Source organism: Cebus imitator, unplaced genomic scaffold, assembly GCF_001604975.1.
Source record: "Cebus imitator isolate Cc_AM_T3 unplaced genomic scaffold, Cebus_imitator-1.0 Scaffold12, whole genome shotgun sequence".
NCBI classification, from domain to species: domain Eukaryota; kingdom Metazoa; phylum Chordata; class Mammalia; order Primates; family Cebidae; genus Cebus; species Cebus imitator.
Window position 1 is genome coordinate 2659931 of NW_016107327.1, and position 17681 is coordinate 2677611.

At 34.8% G+C, this 17681-nt stretch overlaps 1 long non-coding RNA gene across 1 annotated transcript in view; it reads left to right on the forward strand.

Annotated features, from left to right (window-relative positions):
* Window positions 1-256: 256 nt before the first annotated feature.
* Window positions 257-17681, forward strand: part of LOC119467099 — an 18543-nt gene continuing 1118 nt past the window's right edge. The window contains exon 1 of the long non-coding RNA XR_005195623.1: window positions 257-391. This is a non-coding gene — a long non-coding RNA (uncharacterized LOC119467099). The remainder of the gene's footprint in view (window positions 392-17681) is intronic.

Sequence of the window (17681 nt, forward strand, 5' to 3'; positions counted from 1 at the left end):
AAACAAGACTCTGAGAGTAAGCAAAAATTAAGCTCTTTATTAACATGGCACCTTTGCATGATCTTTGCAGAAGCAACTGCCGTCACAAGAACACTCTTACCACAACCATGAGATGTTAAATAGAAACTTAAATGTATGTCAAAGTGCAGCCAGAATCATTGTCTTAGTCTGTTTTGCACTGCTTTAACAAAAATACCTGAAAGCAGATAATTTATACATAAAAATTTATTTCTCACAGTTCTAGAAGCTGGGATGTCCAACATCAAGGGGCAGGCATGTGGCAGTTTCATTTGTCTGGTGAAGGCTGCTCTTTGCTTCCAAGATGGAGCCATGTTGCTGCATTTTCTGGAAAGAAGGAGCACTGTGTTCTCACATGGCAGAAAGCAGAAGGGTAAGTAAACAGACAGAACATCCCATGAAACCTCTTTTACAAGGGACTTAATCTCATTCAAAAGGAAGGAGCACTTACGGCCTTGTCATCTCTTAAAAGTCTCACATCTTAATACCATCACAGTGCCAATTAAGTTTTATCATCTGAATTTAGAAGAGGACACATACAAACCATACCAAGCAGGCAATGGATATAAAGAGCAATAGATATTATTAAGAAGTGAATATGAGTTAGTAAAAAATAAAAGAAGAGTCTAGTTAGAGGTGATATATATATATATATATATATATATATATATATATATATAAAATATATAAAGTAGGGAAATTAGATCAGTGGAGAATTCTTTTTTAACCAAGCACAAATTTAAATTTAGACAGTAAATGCTGTAAAACTCTAAGAGATGGAAACCAGAAGGAAGAGTTCTTAGTTAATTGTTTCTATTTTTATTCAAGAAAACACCATTGTCATACTTAAACTTGTTACCCAGCACATAGAATAAGAGGTTTCTCATTTAATTTCTGGACCATACCAACCATCTGAACAGAAACTTGATACCGTTCCTTGTGCTCAGACAAAAAACCTACACCATGTTTTTGACTTTCAAAGACTAAGTTGAATGTTGTTTTGGTCTTACGTTTTTCCTTGTAATTCCATGTCTCCCTCTTTTGTATTAAAGATGCTATCCAATTGTATTTTCCATCTTATTAAGACTTGAGAGGGGCACTTCTCAAATTCCCTTACAGAGCTATTACAAGGTAACCAGCATGAGAGAGTGCAAGAGAAAATGTAAGCTATAAAGAACTAGAGAATACCTAATGCTTAGTTCCACTGCCTTGTAAGTTATTACTTACATACATTTCCTGAGGCAATAGCCTTGCTCTATCATGGCTTCCTAGGTTGCGTTCCAAATTCATGTTCAGAAGTAAGCACTGCAACTTGCAGGTGGCCAATGAAGCCCCAATCCTGATTCTGTAAGATTGTCCATTGCTGAGTGAGCTTTTACTAGATGGCAAGCATTTCGTTAAGTGATAGGTAAATATTTATATGCATGACAACCCAACCAGGGAGACATAATTGGTATAATTTGCCAAGAACATATATTTACAGCCTTGGCTTGAAAGACAGTTTGAAACTTCTCTATAATGTTGCCTGGGGCATAGTGATAGGTTTGCTCTGCTCTCCCTCATTATTTCTATATGTTTTGTAAGGAAGGGCAGTATGTCTCACTGTCAGCCATTACAAGATTGGAAGCTACTGAAGGTCAGAGATGTTAACTGTGCTCTCTCTTTCATACATGCTATTATATAGTGGGTGTTACACAAATATTGAGTAATTGCCACCAGCCTCCTCTTTTCTGTCATAATATTAATTTCATCCAGGAGTGTTCAATTCAATTCAACAAACATGTATTGACAGCTTCTCATTTTGCTGGTATGAGACGAGTTTTAACTTGAGCTTTCTGCCCCAAGGTAAATTCTAAACTATTTCCCCCAATTGAAAGTAAAACACTATCAGATCCCTTTGCCAGTGATCAGCAGGAGCCAAGTTGGAATTAGCAGCAACAATGAGATCGGCCCTGAGAGTCAAGAAAACATTGCTGTCTCTGAATTGAGATTTTCACTCTGGCGTTATTTCAGCTCACCACTTGTCCAGGCAAACAAAACTAAGCCAAGGCATTAGATTGGCCAGAACTGCAGCTTCTGGACCGAGTCTGGTAAGAAGTCCCCATCGTACAAAAATAAGTGAATGGCACTTATATAGTGAGATCTCTATTTACTATTTTTGTTTAACTAGGTTTATCTATTAGTAATTTGTATATTCTTGGATGGATTTATCGATGAAAGTAAATATTTTACTCAAACCATGACTGAAATCCAGTGACTGATTGTTGTGATAATGCTATCTTTTGAAAAATCTGAAATTACTTTCAAAACCAATTTATAAGTCACATAAAATAAGTAAAACGGACATGTCTTTTGTCATTAACCATGTAAGAATATTGGTTTTCTTGCTCTAACAGTTATTTATTTTATTTTTTATTTTTTTAAATTTTTATTATTTTATTTTATTGTTCCATAAGATATTGGGGAACAGGTGGCATTTTGTTACATGAATAATTCTTTATTGGTGGTTTGTGAGATTTTGGTGCACCCACCCAAGCAGTATACCCTGCATCATATTTGTAGTCTTTCATTCCTCGCTCCCCTCCCACTCTTCACCCCGAGTCTCCAAAGTCCATTGTATCATTTTTATGCCTTTGCGTCCTCATAGCTTAATGAACATTACCATGCTTGATTTGAATCTTACTTGACAACCTTGGCTAAGAAAGAATATCTGGCTGTTAAAAAGCAATAACAAGAGCAAAAATATTCTCAAAATGTATAGATTTAGAGCGTATAATTGTATCGGTTTTTAGTGCACAGACATCTATTTATTACTTAACCTTCATAAACATAGCTAGTGCCACCAGTAGAGACAGAAATGATTAGAATTTATTCTTACAATGTAAAAACAAGAAAACCAAGAACAGAACTGAGAAAAAAAAATAAGAAAAAAGGAAAATTGAGCCAGTTAACTCAACCTTCCTTTTTTCTTATTTTTTTCTCTCAATTATAGCTCAAGCTCATAAATACAGAAAGCCCTAAGTTAATGATTCTTAGGATCATGATGACATCTATTAAGTCCAGGACTAGGGAGGCATCTCAAGAAAAGTACTACACCTGGCTGGGATTAGAAGCAGGTCATAGAAATAATTTCTCAGGGACTCAGTGAAGGATAACTTTGTGTAGGCAACAGGATGTTTCAATACAAAGCTAATCAGTGCCGACAAGTAAAAGTGGTTACAAGGCTATAGATGAACAAAGACATCAAGAGGAAGCAGGGCCACTATGCAATGGAGACTAACAAGAGTCATCCCAAATGCATGGGAGGAATCATCTAAAGGCACCCAGATCAAATGCTTTTGGCCCTGTTCTCTCCTTCTGTGTTTGTAACCAGTGTGACCACACCACACTATTTACACCACTACTTGAAGCTGATATTCCCTTTCCATTCCCAGCATCAAGACCTGTCATATCCAAACTAGATAACTGTAATCTCTTCTCCTCTAGGCTTCCTAGTGTGAGCAGATGCTGTGATATCTCAAATTTTTATTTGTTACAATCGGAAAAAATATATAGTTTATGAAATATTCTTTGGTAAGAAAAATACATTCCATGTCTTTTTCTTTAACAGTGAGAAGCAATATGAAAGCTGGGACCATTAATCAGTCTAACTTGAGAAGATCTCTGCTATCTAAAAACGTCTTCTCTCAAGACCTGAAATAACCTTAATTGTGGGCAGGATAGAAGTAAACATAGCCTATGCATAAGTGTTCACAGGAATGTTGGATCCTAGAGGAAATGAAAAGAAGTCACATTTGACATTTATTAAGATTCTACCATTTGCATTGAAAAACATCAAAATGAATGATATGCCATTTCTGCCATCAAAAAAATTCACTCTAATTGAAAAAAAAAAAACAATTTAAGCCCAAAGTGACAAATGGCTTCAGCTAATGGATAATGAAAGTTTTATTAGGAAGTATATTTTTTAAAAAAATGGATTTAGACTTTCACTGTTTTCAAAAAAAAAAACAGTTTCAAAATAAAGCAATAGCAGCAAAATATCAGAGTACTCTATCAACTTATTTTTGAAGAAATATTTCTTAATTACCTTGTATATGTTTTACCATGGCTAGTTATTATACAAGGCTGAGATACTTGGAGAAGATAAGAGAGTTAAGAGAAAGTAACCCAGGAAAGGAAATAAACAAATTAGGAAAAAATAATTTTTAAACAGGTGTTAAATGGTCAAATGCCTTTAAAAAATGTTACATACATTATTCCTCTATTCTGTTGAAAATGTAATGAATATACCAATTTAAAATTCTAGAGAAATCTTGAATAAACCAAATAGGTGTCTTGGTTCTAATGTATTTTTTTAACGTAGAATAGAGCTGTTATTGTGTTATTTTTTTCCTTTTTTTGTGTATTTATGACCTATAAAATTAATTTATGCAAAGTACATATTTAATCCAGAATACTCCTGTAGTTGTTACAAGCAGAAACTCTCCTGTGGGCACAGCATCCACATCCCAGGCACACTGCCGATAAGCAGTTTGACCTGGGAAAGCTTCAAAGCCTTCAGCTTTTGTTTCTTTGCTTTCCAAGGGTGAAAGTATCATCTACCTCAGAGTTGTTATGAGAATGAAATGAGATCAAGAGAAAGGGAGCTGAGCTCAGTTCCTGTTAAAGTGAACACTGATCATTATGTTAATAATACATGAAGCACTCACTTTTATGTTAATGAAAAAGTATATGAAATTTTGGGCTTAATTTTTTTTCAATTACAGTGAATTTTTTTGATGGCAGGAATGGTATATAGAAAACTGGCACTCTGGAAATTACTCAATCTTTTATATTTGTATGGAACGGTAGTGATGAAATCTGGACAGTGGGCTAGAAGACAATGAGGAAGAAAGTTCTAGGCTTTAGTCACTTTTCATGAGTCTCCTAGAACTCTTTGCCACTCCCATCTTCCCATGTTTACATTGCCTCCTATGTGTTATCATGCACTATAATATAAATTATTGCCTTAGAGTTTCTTCATTGAGTCTTCAACAACTCAAACAAATTTTAAACAAATTCCTACCATGTACCAGCCACTGTATTCACAATACTGAGGACAAAAGCAATGAAGAATTAAACTACTTAAAATACTCCCAACTCCATGAAGCCTTACCACACCAGGAAATATTGGAGTGAGTCCTAGTGCTAGATACAGGATTCTCTGAAGTTGAAGATAGCTTTTGCTATCATCAGACTTGAATCTTGGGAAAACTCTTTAGTCAATGGAGCCACAGATTCCTCATATAGAATATAAAGCTATTTACATATATATTTCAAATTCATTATCAAATGACAATTTCCCTCTGCTTCTCTTACTGTGAAAATACTGAAGTTGATTTTTCCTTAAAAACTAATGCTCTGATTACTGACCAGCAATTCCACATCTAAAAACTCTATACTTAGAATATAAAATCAATTATTTTACTCATAATATTTAAAAAGTATATATCTGGTTCTCTATGGTGGTGGTATATATTTGTGGACTCTAAGGGTTGCATTGTATTTTTGAATCCTTAAGCTTCTGAAAAGCAGTGTAAATGATTCATTTTTCTTTGAATGTCATAGCATTTGAACTAGCACCATATACTTCTGAAAATCTTTCATAAATAAATGAGAAGAGTTAGTAAAATAGAGATGATCAAGAAGGGTTTTTAAAATTGAAAATACTTTTTGCAGTTCTTTGTATCTGTTTATCCTGCACTAAACCTTCTATCTTGTAATAAAAGTTGAAATGTTATAATAACTCAAAGAATATTCTAAATTATAATTCAAATTTTATCTTGGTCTTAAGAAGGTACTATACAACAAATAAAACTATTATTATTTTTAGAATGTATTTTGTAAAAGCCTCGCTTTATGCTATCTTATTTAAAAAATAGTCATCTTCCTGTCATTGTCCATTGTAACACTTAAAATTTCACTTGTAGTTGTGAATTAAAATAACTTCAGTATAAAAATAATTTATTCCTTTGTTTCTGACATGAATAAAATTCATTAATTATTTGATTAAAGACATTTCAAGGTGATGAAAAAATTAAGAACAACAATAATCATAGCATGAGCTCTCAGATGCTGGCATCACGCTGTAGTTATTCAATATACATGAGACTTAGGAATTATCAATCTTTGTATTAAGAAACAGAATCATGAAAAAACATTGCATTTCTAAATTCCTCTTCCACAAAAATATCATTTTTCTTTATCATAAAATGAAGATGTGTTATAACAACAAAACTATCTCAAAGTAATGCTTTCTACTTGCTCAGTAAGTGTTTGACTTTTAGTTATAATCAATATCACCTGAGAAAAAGGAGATTTAAAGAACCAAACCAAATTTCTTCTTTACAGATTAGGCCCAGAGGGATTGCTCACCTTCTGATAACTGAAATCCCTATCTTGGTTGCAGGCTTCCCCACCTATATGCTATGTTCTGCTGCATCTTTTGATTTACAGCCCTTTGCATTTAAACTTTCCACCTGTGGATATATTATTTCAGATCTTATAGTTACCCATGCTTCAGGTTTCCATTTACATGGTTATTAAGAAATAACATATTTCTCATTTAGCTTTCCCCATTGGTGGAACTCATAATACTTCCCATTTAAATACAAACTCTGTAATAGCCAAAATATTTATTATAGAAAGGCCACTTTCTATTCCACTCAGATATTACATTCATATATGGAGGTTTTTCTCCTTAGGCAAAAAGAGTTAACAATTCTGATAGAGAGAATGCAATTTAAAGACCATTTAAAGTGATTTAGCTTTTTTTAATGTTCAGTTTAAATATGAAAGGGGAAAAATTCATTCCCCAAACTGGTATTTTAATTAGAAAAAATTGAGAATTTTGTTCCAGCTATTAGAAGTTCCTGTAAATTGGCAATAATCTTTAAAAACTTTCCGATTGCCAAATAAGTATGTCATTTTATAATGGCCTAGAAAATGGGCTCGATTCACTAAAATAGCATCCTTCTATGTCTCTCTGCACTCCCTGTCTCTCTCTTTCTCTCCATGTCTCTGTTGGTATCTCTCAATCTGTGTCTTTTTCAGGAGCTATTACATCATCTACTGTGAGCTGATCATGTAAAAAGGTATGCATAAAGTAAATGATGTTCCTGGGTTCTGCAAAGAAATGAAGTCCATCTGTGACTTTCAACGGTGTGCTATAGACTGGCAGCTTGCCATCTGGAAAAACTGACACTTGGTTCCCCTGGGCCCACTGAACAGCACTGCTGTGAGATAGCATTAGTAGCTGACAAAAATGGAAATGGGAGGCACAAGCTACTTGACACAAATAAAATGTAACAGTCAGTTAACTTGTAAAACATAGGGGGAAATAAACAGGAACTGATGGTCTTTCAAAAAAGTTTTATAAGGCTGGGTGTGGTGTCTTATGCCTGTAATCCTAGCACTTTGGGATGCCAAGGGGGGCAGATTGCCTGAGCTCAGGAGCTCGAGACCAGTCTGGACAACATGGTGAAATCCCATCTCTACTAAAAATACAAAAAATTAGCCGGGCATTGTGGCATGCGCCAGTAGTCCCAGCTACTCGGAGGCTGAGGCAGGAGAATCACTTGAACCTGGGAAGTGGTTTCAGTGAGCTGAAACCTCCAGCCTGGGTGACAGAGTGAGATCCTAGCCACCAAAAAAAAAAAGAAAAAAGAGTTTTATTCAACATCTTTCCTCAAAGAGACACTTTGAGTAATTCAAGCGAGGGAAACTTTTTAATTTTTGGCTTACTTTAAGGAATAAACTGAGTTTACTAATGAGTAATATAAACTGATCAGTATAGGCATGGTACACTGCAGCTCAATATCTGATGAAGAACTGTGGGTAATTCACTGTTTCATGTCTACCCTGAAACATAATTAGCACTTAAACTTTGATTAATTGATTTTCTTTATACACTGGTTTTTTTTTTTTAATCTTTTGCACTTCCGAACAAGTGCAATTTTTCATGATTTGGTTTTTCTCAAAGATATAACATGAAAATATTTCTTTTAAAAATATTTTCACAATAATAATTTGTCTATATTTAGAAAATGTAATGAATCCATTATTTTCTTAAACCAAAAAAAAAATTTGATAATCAAATTAAAAGTTCTATCAAATACCACAAAGTAAACATTGCAGAGCTTTTTGCCTAATTAGTGTCATTCAAAATTTGCTTATTTCCTGGATTTTATAAAACATTCCTATGACTGTTGCTTATATTGTTAAATTTAATCAAGCCATCAATTCTTTTGATTGAATTAAATGCTCACTTCAAGTAGGCAAAAATAGTATATGAAGTACTATATAATATAAAAATATAGAGTCCAGAGTTTATATCTGGGCCCTGGTAGTAAGTACATCATTGTTTAAAAACATTTTAAAGTTTACATGTCATTTAATAACATCAGGTGCCTACTGACTATATGTGGTTTTCTAAGTGTTTATAATTATTTTTCCCCATGATCTTATGAAAGTATTAATAGTATTGTAGTTAATTTATAGAAAATATAAGATAAAGGGTTAAAGTAAGGCTCCTAAATTACTTCAAGCATAGGAAGAAACAGATGTCCAAGTCAGGTATTTTGTCTTCAAGTCTTAATTCTTTCTATTAGCTCTATCTTCCTGCTATGCCATTCTCATTTTGCACATAATTTTTTCACTTGAGGCTCACAACTTTATTGTTGTTATCATTCACATTTTCTAGCCGAGGACATGGGAACAGACATAATGATTTTTTTTTTCCCAATTTACTCTGCAAATCTAGTAAGTGGGAATAAGTCTAGAGACCCAGATCCAAGCTTTGCACTATGTGTTCCCCAGCTTTCCATTTTCCTGGAGGGACAAGGACAGGAAATATTTGTATTGTGCTTTAGAAAAGCCACTTTGGCATTGACAGTGAGAAAGAAATAGAGAGACAAATTCACTGGGAATGTAGAATCAGCAGTATTTGTCAATGGATTGAATGTGTTTCATGAGGGAAAAAAAAATTAAGGAATACTTGCCACAACTGTAAACTGAAAAATTATTATAAAAGAAATGGTCAAACAATCAAAAGAATAATTTGTTTGGTAGAACCTTAAGGAATCCCATCATTGGCGAGATGGGAAGAAATTATATAATTACTATAAAATAAATGTTGATGACATTCCTGGCAAAGGCAACTACTTTGTTGAGTTATTTGAGGTGCTGTTATGTGTCTCTTCTACAGCTTCATAACTTGACTTTCTAAAAAGTCAATACTACTTGTTGCAATGAGCATTGATAAGGAAATCAACAGCCTTGAATTTGCATTTTAGTTCTGCTGCTAATTAGCTTTGCGATCTTAGTCAAATTCCTTTCCCTCATTTGGATCCTCATTTTCTTATCTACCTAATGAGGAAGTACATCAGGTAAACCCTTAGACATTACATATGTTGGCATTTTTACAATGAAAGCACTGGAAATTGTTTTGAATTTTGTTTTATTTTGTTTTGTAATATTTAAAATTAAAACATAAATGCAGGTTGCCTTACGTTTTTTAAAGACTTATAGAAGAATCTGTGTTTCTGTAAAGCTACAAGGACATAACAAAATAAATAGATGTAACAAAGTAAATAGTCGTCCTCAAAGTGTAATTGTAAGTACAAAAAGTTTCTATGCTCTCAGATATAACCTCAAAGTCTTAGTCACTGGACAAAATGCCCATATTTGAGTCATTCATTTCAGTAGAGGTTGTGTTAACAAAGAATTCTCAGGTTAGGAGAGAGGAAAGTAAGCTACAAAGAAATAGAGATGGAAGTTAAAAATAGGACACTAAAGTGAGTGACAACAGCCTAAGGCATAGGAAGATAGGTATTACAGAAGAAATGCATCCAAATTGAGAGTACAGTAAAAACAAAATGCAGTTGCTACACAAAATCTTCCCAAGGATGGCCCTGAATGGATTTAAACCCAGCAAGAATGGAGTTCACTGTGGACAAGGGCAGCACCCACTGTGCCCACAGCCTTGCTCTGTTTGTTGCCTGTATGGTCATGAGCCCCTTTTCCGTCTCCAGAGCATTTAATATCTCCTTAGGTTAAGGGTAATAAGATTTGAAGAAAAATGTTTAATCATGCTATGGACAATCTCTCTGGACCCTTGAAATTTATCTATTAAAGCCCTAATCCCAAATTTGGTACTTTCTGGAGGTGGTGTGTTTGGGAGGTAATCAGGTTTAGATGAGGTCATGAGAGTGAACTCCCTGTGATGGGATTAGTGTACTAATAAGGAGATGAAGGGAATAGATCTTTTTTTCTCCTCCAAGTGAAGATACAGTGAGAAGATGGCCCACTGTGAACCAGGAGGAGGGTCCTCACCAAGAACCCAGCCATGCTGGCACCCTAATCTGGGACTCCCAGACTTCAGAACTTTGAGAAATACATTTATTGTTTAAGCCACTCAGCCTAAAGTATTCTGTGACAGCAGCCAGAACTGACTAGGATAGATGAGGAATCCATTTTTACTCTATTTCAATACTTACATTTTAGATCACATCTTTAATACATTCCCTACTTTCTGCAACTCTGAAGCAAGGTTGAAAATTCCCATGTATTTTAAGAGGTTTAAAGATAATTTCACAGCCTTCTTGATAATCTCTCACAGGAAGGTGTTACAATAGAGATAGAAGAGATTTTGGATTTACACAGATTTGGATTTCATTCCTGACTTCATCAATTAATACCTGCTTAATGCTGAGAAACTATAGTAAGCTGTCTAAGACCTATTTCCCTTGCCTGTTGTCTACAGAGTCCTTGTGAAGAAAATCATCCAAGCAATGTCTTCTCCATCCAAGTTTTTTCTAATGTTGTTAAATTTTGCAACAAATCTGTAATATATATGAATCCTATTTACACATCCTTTACCTTTTTTCTCTAACTAGCATACAAAATAAAAAGCAAATAATCCTCTCATCTCTCTGAAAAAATATTTTCAAAGAAGCCCTACTTACCTTCTGCATTTTTAACAACAATTGATTTCTTGGGATTCACATATAGATATGTGAGTATTCATAAAATGACGTGAATGCCTGCTCCATATCTCACCTTATACTTCTCCCTGGTTATTATTTTTATAAGTGAAGAAGGAACAAATCACTTTAAGAGCTACAAATACTAAACTACTGAAATCTTCAGCAATTACATGCTCCAAGATGATGTTTTTCACTCAATATCTAATCATAAGTTTCCAATCTAGTATGCACTTCAATAATGTTGTTAGGTAAAGCTTTGAGGATGATTTCTAGTAGAAGAATATCTAATTCATTTATGTTTACTTTGGAATTCAGTTTTACTCATATTACTCTTTCACTTTCATCTTTAAAATCATTTATAATGGTAACTTTATACAAAAAGAAAGAGAGCACTTATTGTTCCAAATAACATTACACACTTTATATTAAATAATGACATAAAGAATGGGTCGTTTAGAAACACAAGGAACTTTAGGGACTTTCCTGGCTGGAGATTTGCTCCATTCTTCAAGCTCTGTAAGAGTTTATGTTATATTTTAGAGAATATTTCCATACACGATTTGTATTATATCGATATGCTACATCCATACAATGGAATGGAACTATTACTGCTCTGAAAAACATAATTGATAAATTGTAATACCTCTTGACCCCTAATTTGGTTGTTGGTAGCCTTAACTGCATATTAAAGTCACCTAGGACGCTTTTAAAATCCCAAGGCTCAGGCCACACCCCATATTAATTACATCAGAATCTCTGGAGGTAGGATCTATTTTTAATCTCCTGTAATAATTCCCATTATACAGCCAAGTTTGAGAACCATTAGCTAATTTGGCTCCACTCTGCTTACTTCATCTTCACAACACTGCTTTAAGTAGGCAATTACTTCAAGGTCCCTGCTTTAATCAAAAAGAAACAAAAATGCAATGAGCCACTCAACAGATCGTGGAAGTCCTAGTGCTTAGAGAGGTAAAATCTAGACCTTGGAGAGGGAAGATCTTTGCTAAAACCAGCTGTAGCTTTCCAGTGATTGGATAAGCTGCTTAAACTTGTAGAACTCTGGATATACTGGATTTTTAAAAACACTTTGTAAGGCACTAAAAGTAAGTACTGAACATTTTCAAAGCTGATTTTATACATTTTTGTTTATTGATATAAAATGTATACATGTGTGAATATATATGTATATATCTATCTTTTTTTTTTCCTAGACAACTTTTGCTCTGTCACACAGGTTGGAGTAGGTGGGACCAATCCACTAAATAGCAGGGACACAGGTACGTGTCACCATGCCTAGCTATTTTTTTTTAAATTTTTTGGTAGAGGTGGGGTCTCCTTATGTTGCCCAGGCTGGCCTCTGACTCCTGAGCTCAAGCAACCCTCCCAACTCAGCCTCCCAAAGTGCTGGAATTACAGGCGTAAGCCGCCACACTTGGCCATATGTATATATTTCTAACATGGCGTTTACCTAATAAATTAGTAAGTATATGTTTACGTGCTTGATTTTAAGATACCAGGAAATATGAAAACAGCCTCTGAGTGCTGAATAGCTTGGGTCAATAACTTTGAAACAATCTTTCCCCCTCAGATTAACTCAGTATAGTACAATTTTTTAATAAAAGGGCCAAAGTTTGAAAGCGGAACCCTAACAAAGAGGGAGTAAATAAAAAAGAGAAATTTGAAATATGTAAAAACACACACAGATACAACAGTAGATATACTTCTTTGTATATTTTATCATCTTACCTCTGCCCTGAGATCACCATTTCTGTAGAGCTGCTACTCACTTCCTGAAAAAGTAAGTAGTCAGTAACATCTGTCAGAACTTAGACACGGTGAAAAGGCTAAGGCTAGAAATTCCTCAGTTTTTGCCTCATGTGTTGCTGCCAGGACTAGAGTATAAGAAACCGGGGTTTTGTGGGCTAGTGCTTTTTTGTCATTATGTAAGGGCAGGATCTGACATGAGACCTTAAAGTTTCTCCTGTCTCATCTGGATTCTGGCTCACGTGGCTTTCCCCAATTCTCCTTTCCGTGAATTGCGTTCTTTTAGTTTCTGGCCTTCTATGGGCAGTGGCCATCTCTCTCCAATACTACATTTCCCCTGATGGCTGTAACACAAAGCTACAAAGAGACAGGCTGATCAAAGGTCATGTGGAAGAGATTAAAGAGACATATACTTGTGCTTCTATTTCTCTAATAGCTTCCCCTAGTACAGTGGCATAAATGCTCATGCCTAGAATAGAAATCATACACTTGAATATAATCAGAGTCCCTTTACCTTAGGGATAGAATAAGCTTTGAGCTTCCCCGGAGTTTTGAATTTGCTACTGATGGTATCTACTTTAGCTGTAAGTCGATTTACTTTAATAACACATAAGGGCAGTGAGGGAAGAAAGAAAGGAAGTAACCCAAATTAGTAAGATATGCCTTCATTAAATGGAAACAACAAAAACAGAAAACATTCAAGAAAGGTAAATTATCCCTTTCCCACTTGAGCAATTAATGACGAAAGGTTGTTCTTGTAACATAGATGCCACTTTCACACTCTTTCAACTCAACAAATATAAGTTGAAAATACAGTGTATAGATATTAACTTGAATAATATTAATATGACTATTAATAGGTGTTAATATGAATACTATTCATGTGAAAATGATGCTAATTTTAAAAATAAGCCTGCCCTAGAGGAATTTTCAGTATTGTAATGCACAAATAACTGTATCTCTTGGTGAAATGGGATTTGAAGATATTTTAAAAGGAATAAAATTTAAGACAAGGACTGTTAAGTGTGCTAACTGCAAGCATCAGTGGATTTAAACATCCAGTCTTGGCTAACGTCTTAAATTCTCAAAGGGATGCTTAAGATGTAGAGTCCAGGTAGACGTGTTTTCACAAACACCAATCTCATTTAATGTGCATAGAGAAAGCTTTCTTCATAAAAGTTGAATGTGCTTTATAAATTAAGTGGCAGACAATCTACAAGGTTGCAATGAGGAAGCATGACTTCTTTCTGTAATCACGTGATTTTCTACCAAAATACGAAAAGTCTGTTTTTTCTTACTTATTAAAGGATGACCCAAGGCCAAATACTAACTTCCTTTTTGACAAATCTCTAGGTATTTAGTCTGGTACAGGGTCACTGAATGTGAAAGTTACTTTATTTCTAGACATTTTAATTGGAGAGAAGAGGAGAAGAGCCTACATTTCCAGTAATGTTTTCTTGCCAACCACTCAGAGCAGCATTTGAATTTTGATTCCATTTAGGAGGTGGAGATAGGAATTATCTTGAAGGATTGGAATTTAGAATTAACTTATGACCTATAAAAATGTGCTTTAATTTTGGTATAAAGGAAAGAAGGAAGAAAGGAAAGTATGTTAATTAAAAATAAGCAAAAAATGTCTAGATTGTAGGAATAGTTCTGACTCTAACAGCCAATTCTTAGGTAAGTCTCTGGTCATATGTTGAGATTAAGTGACATGATATTTATTTAGGTACAAGAAAGATTGGAAGGTAGTTAATATTGATGAAACAGATTATAGTTCCAAAGTAAAAGTCATCCTAATTAAAGAGAAGGTGGGCGAGGCAGGGACCACAACACAAACAGCTGAAAATTGTTCTTTATTAACTTTGTAAGAACAAGATAGGAAAGAATGACATAAAATATTGTATGACATTAACAAAAACCACACTAATTTCTCTTCTCATGACCTTATTCCCCTAGGCAATACATTTATCCCAAATATTAATTAGGAGATTCACAGCATGTGAATATAAATGAAATGAGATAGACTGGGAGCTCTGTGACATAAATGGACTAGAAATAGCTCTGTTACATTATAGTAAGAGGTAGATAATAGGCATATGGGGCCCTAAAAGACATCTTGATTTTGGGGAGCCTTTACTGAACCCACCTACCTCATCAATTGCCAGTAGATGTGCCAAATATAGCTTGCTTGATAAGCCTTAAAATATATCCCTGAATAGCCAGCATGCTTATTAACTCTGAGTCAAGAGAATCCTAATACTAACAGCTCAGGCTACACAGCTCAAACAATATAAGCCACTTAACATTTGCAACAAAACATTTTAAGTAATGAGAAAGCATCATCATATTGTTCAATAGAAGACAATTATTTGCAATGATGTGAAATCCTGAATCTTTTGCTTCTATTCAAGACCAGAGGTATAACAGAGAAGTCTTTTGTTTCACAGAATGATTGTCTCCAGGCACAGGTGATCATAAAGAACCTAATCTGTAGTAACTTCCCTACTAAAGCCTTTTTACAACAGTAGCGAACTGCTAGGAGAAAGAGGGACACATTTTGTTTGCTATTTCTAAAAATGTCATCACAGCCTTGAGAGCTCTCTTGTTCTGATATCATTCCTTCATTTCAGCAGCAGCCTCAGTGGACATACACAATCATTTCAGCTCATGTCTTCCCCATTTGATATTTGACAGGCCTGAACTTCTCCATAATCTCAAGTAGCCAATAGCAGGGCCTGTCACCCAAGCAGCGAAACTCTGTGTATTTTATCAACTATCACAGAGACCCATTATTTGTCTAGTGACAGAGACTCATGATGAATGTTTCTGAAATGACATTTGAGATGACACGGGGTGAAAATCCCCAAGTCAGAGACTTTAGTTCTTGGGGTCTCCAGAGCAGCATCATTGTCAGTTACACTGGATATGTGCTAAGATATTGCCACACGGACAGCCCACAATCAATTTATTTTCACAGGCCATGAAACTCACTTGTGGCAAAATCAATATGGAATTTCAGGCTCCCTGATAAAGAGTCAGTGAGAATTTTATTTACTCTTTCACTTTGCAAATGTTGCCTTTAAGTCCAATGAGGAAAATCATATGTCAGACTTTTCTATAAAGTTATACATCAAAACCAGTGTCCAAGTCAGAGTTAAGAAGTAATCTAAGATATTTTCAGTGTTAACAAGCTCAACATTTTAACCTGATGTTTTGATAGATAAATAAAGGCAGGTTTTCATGGTGAAGAAAATAATCCTGATAGATTAAATATCAGATAGCTCAAAAATGGAAAAGGTCTAAAAAGTAGTATTCATGTAAAAATAAAGATATTATGCTGCTATTTTACACTCATGAAGTTCAAGTATTTTAATCACTGTAAGATAGTTATAAAGTTTAATAAAAGCATAATGCAGGAAGTGCTGATTTCTGAGAGGATCCTGTCATTACAATTGCTTGATTAAATAATAGCAAAAAGTAACAATAACTATTTAAGAGTCAATGTTTGTTTTGCCAGGCAATGTGCTTAGGGATTCTTCTGTATGTGAGTGTGTGTCCATGTCTGTATAAATCTTTACAATAACCATTTAGATAGACACTTTAATATCCTCATTTCACAAAAGAAGTAATTGAAGTGCAACAGACTAATGGCACAAGGATGCAAAGCTAGTAAGTGTTGAACCAAAATAGGAATCCAGGCAACCTAGCTCCAGAGCAGGTGCTCATAGGCATTATGGAATATTCAAGACATTCAGAAAGAAGCCATTTTTCTTCCCTAGTCAACTCTAAGAATTTTGTATCTGATCTCAGGGATTTTTAGGGACATTATCTGTAAAAATAGTTCCTCTTCTAATGGCATCTGATATCACTTTCAAAAATGCTACTGTAGCCAAAATCATACTACGTATTAGCTTTATGAGGTCCTTAAAATTGCTCATCTGGTAATAAAATTAATGAGAATATTCTCTAAGCCAAAACGTTTGTATCTAGGACAAATACTATCATCAACTTAACTAATTCCAGAAATATTCCAAAGAATTCTCAGCCAAACCTTGGTATTTTGTATTTTTCAAAATTAATTCCAGTGGAAATTAGCAAAGAAAAAAAAAAGAAGGAAAGAAATAAGAAATAAAAACAACAATTTGCTTTAACAGCATTGGTAATCTCTCTCTCTCTCTCTCTCTCTCTCTCTCTCTCTCTCTCACACACACACACACACACACACACACACACACACACACAGTGAATCTAAATTCAGGGTTAATTTGGCAATGTTACTCAAGCTCCATTCCTCAAATTAATCTAATATTGATTTACTATTACGTTGCTGCGCCTTTCACTTTGAAGCTTATGATGTAATTGTACTTGTTTACCAAATTAAAAGCTTTTTCACAGAGGTGATGTTTAGAAAACAGATGGATTCATACCATACATAAAGCACTTAGATAAATTCAGGCATTCTCTGCAGAATGAATGAAGAACTGAAGATAAAATGCGTATTATTCTATGTAAAAGCAAATCGACACACCTTCCATGAAGCATCAGCCTGGATTTGTGATCAGAGGATTTCCACGGAGCAAATCATCCTTGCTCTCTTGACATGAGTACTAGGGGCATTTGAATAGAAGTACACATCAGTTTCCTTACTGTGCATATTTCTTTGTCCAAATGTCTGGCTTTCTGCTTAATACTACTGCTCTCAATTTTATAAGAAACTCAGACAAGCCGGGTGCGGTGGCTCACGCCTGTAATCCCAGTACTTTGGGAGGCCGAGGCGGGTGGATCACGAGGTCAAGAGATCGAGACCATCCTGGTCAACATGGTGAAACCCCGTCTCTACTAAAAATACAAAAAATCAGCTGAGCATGG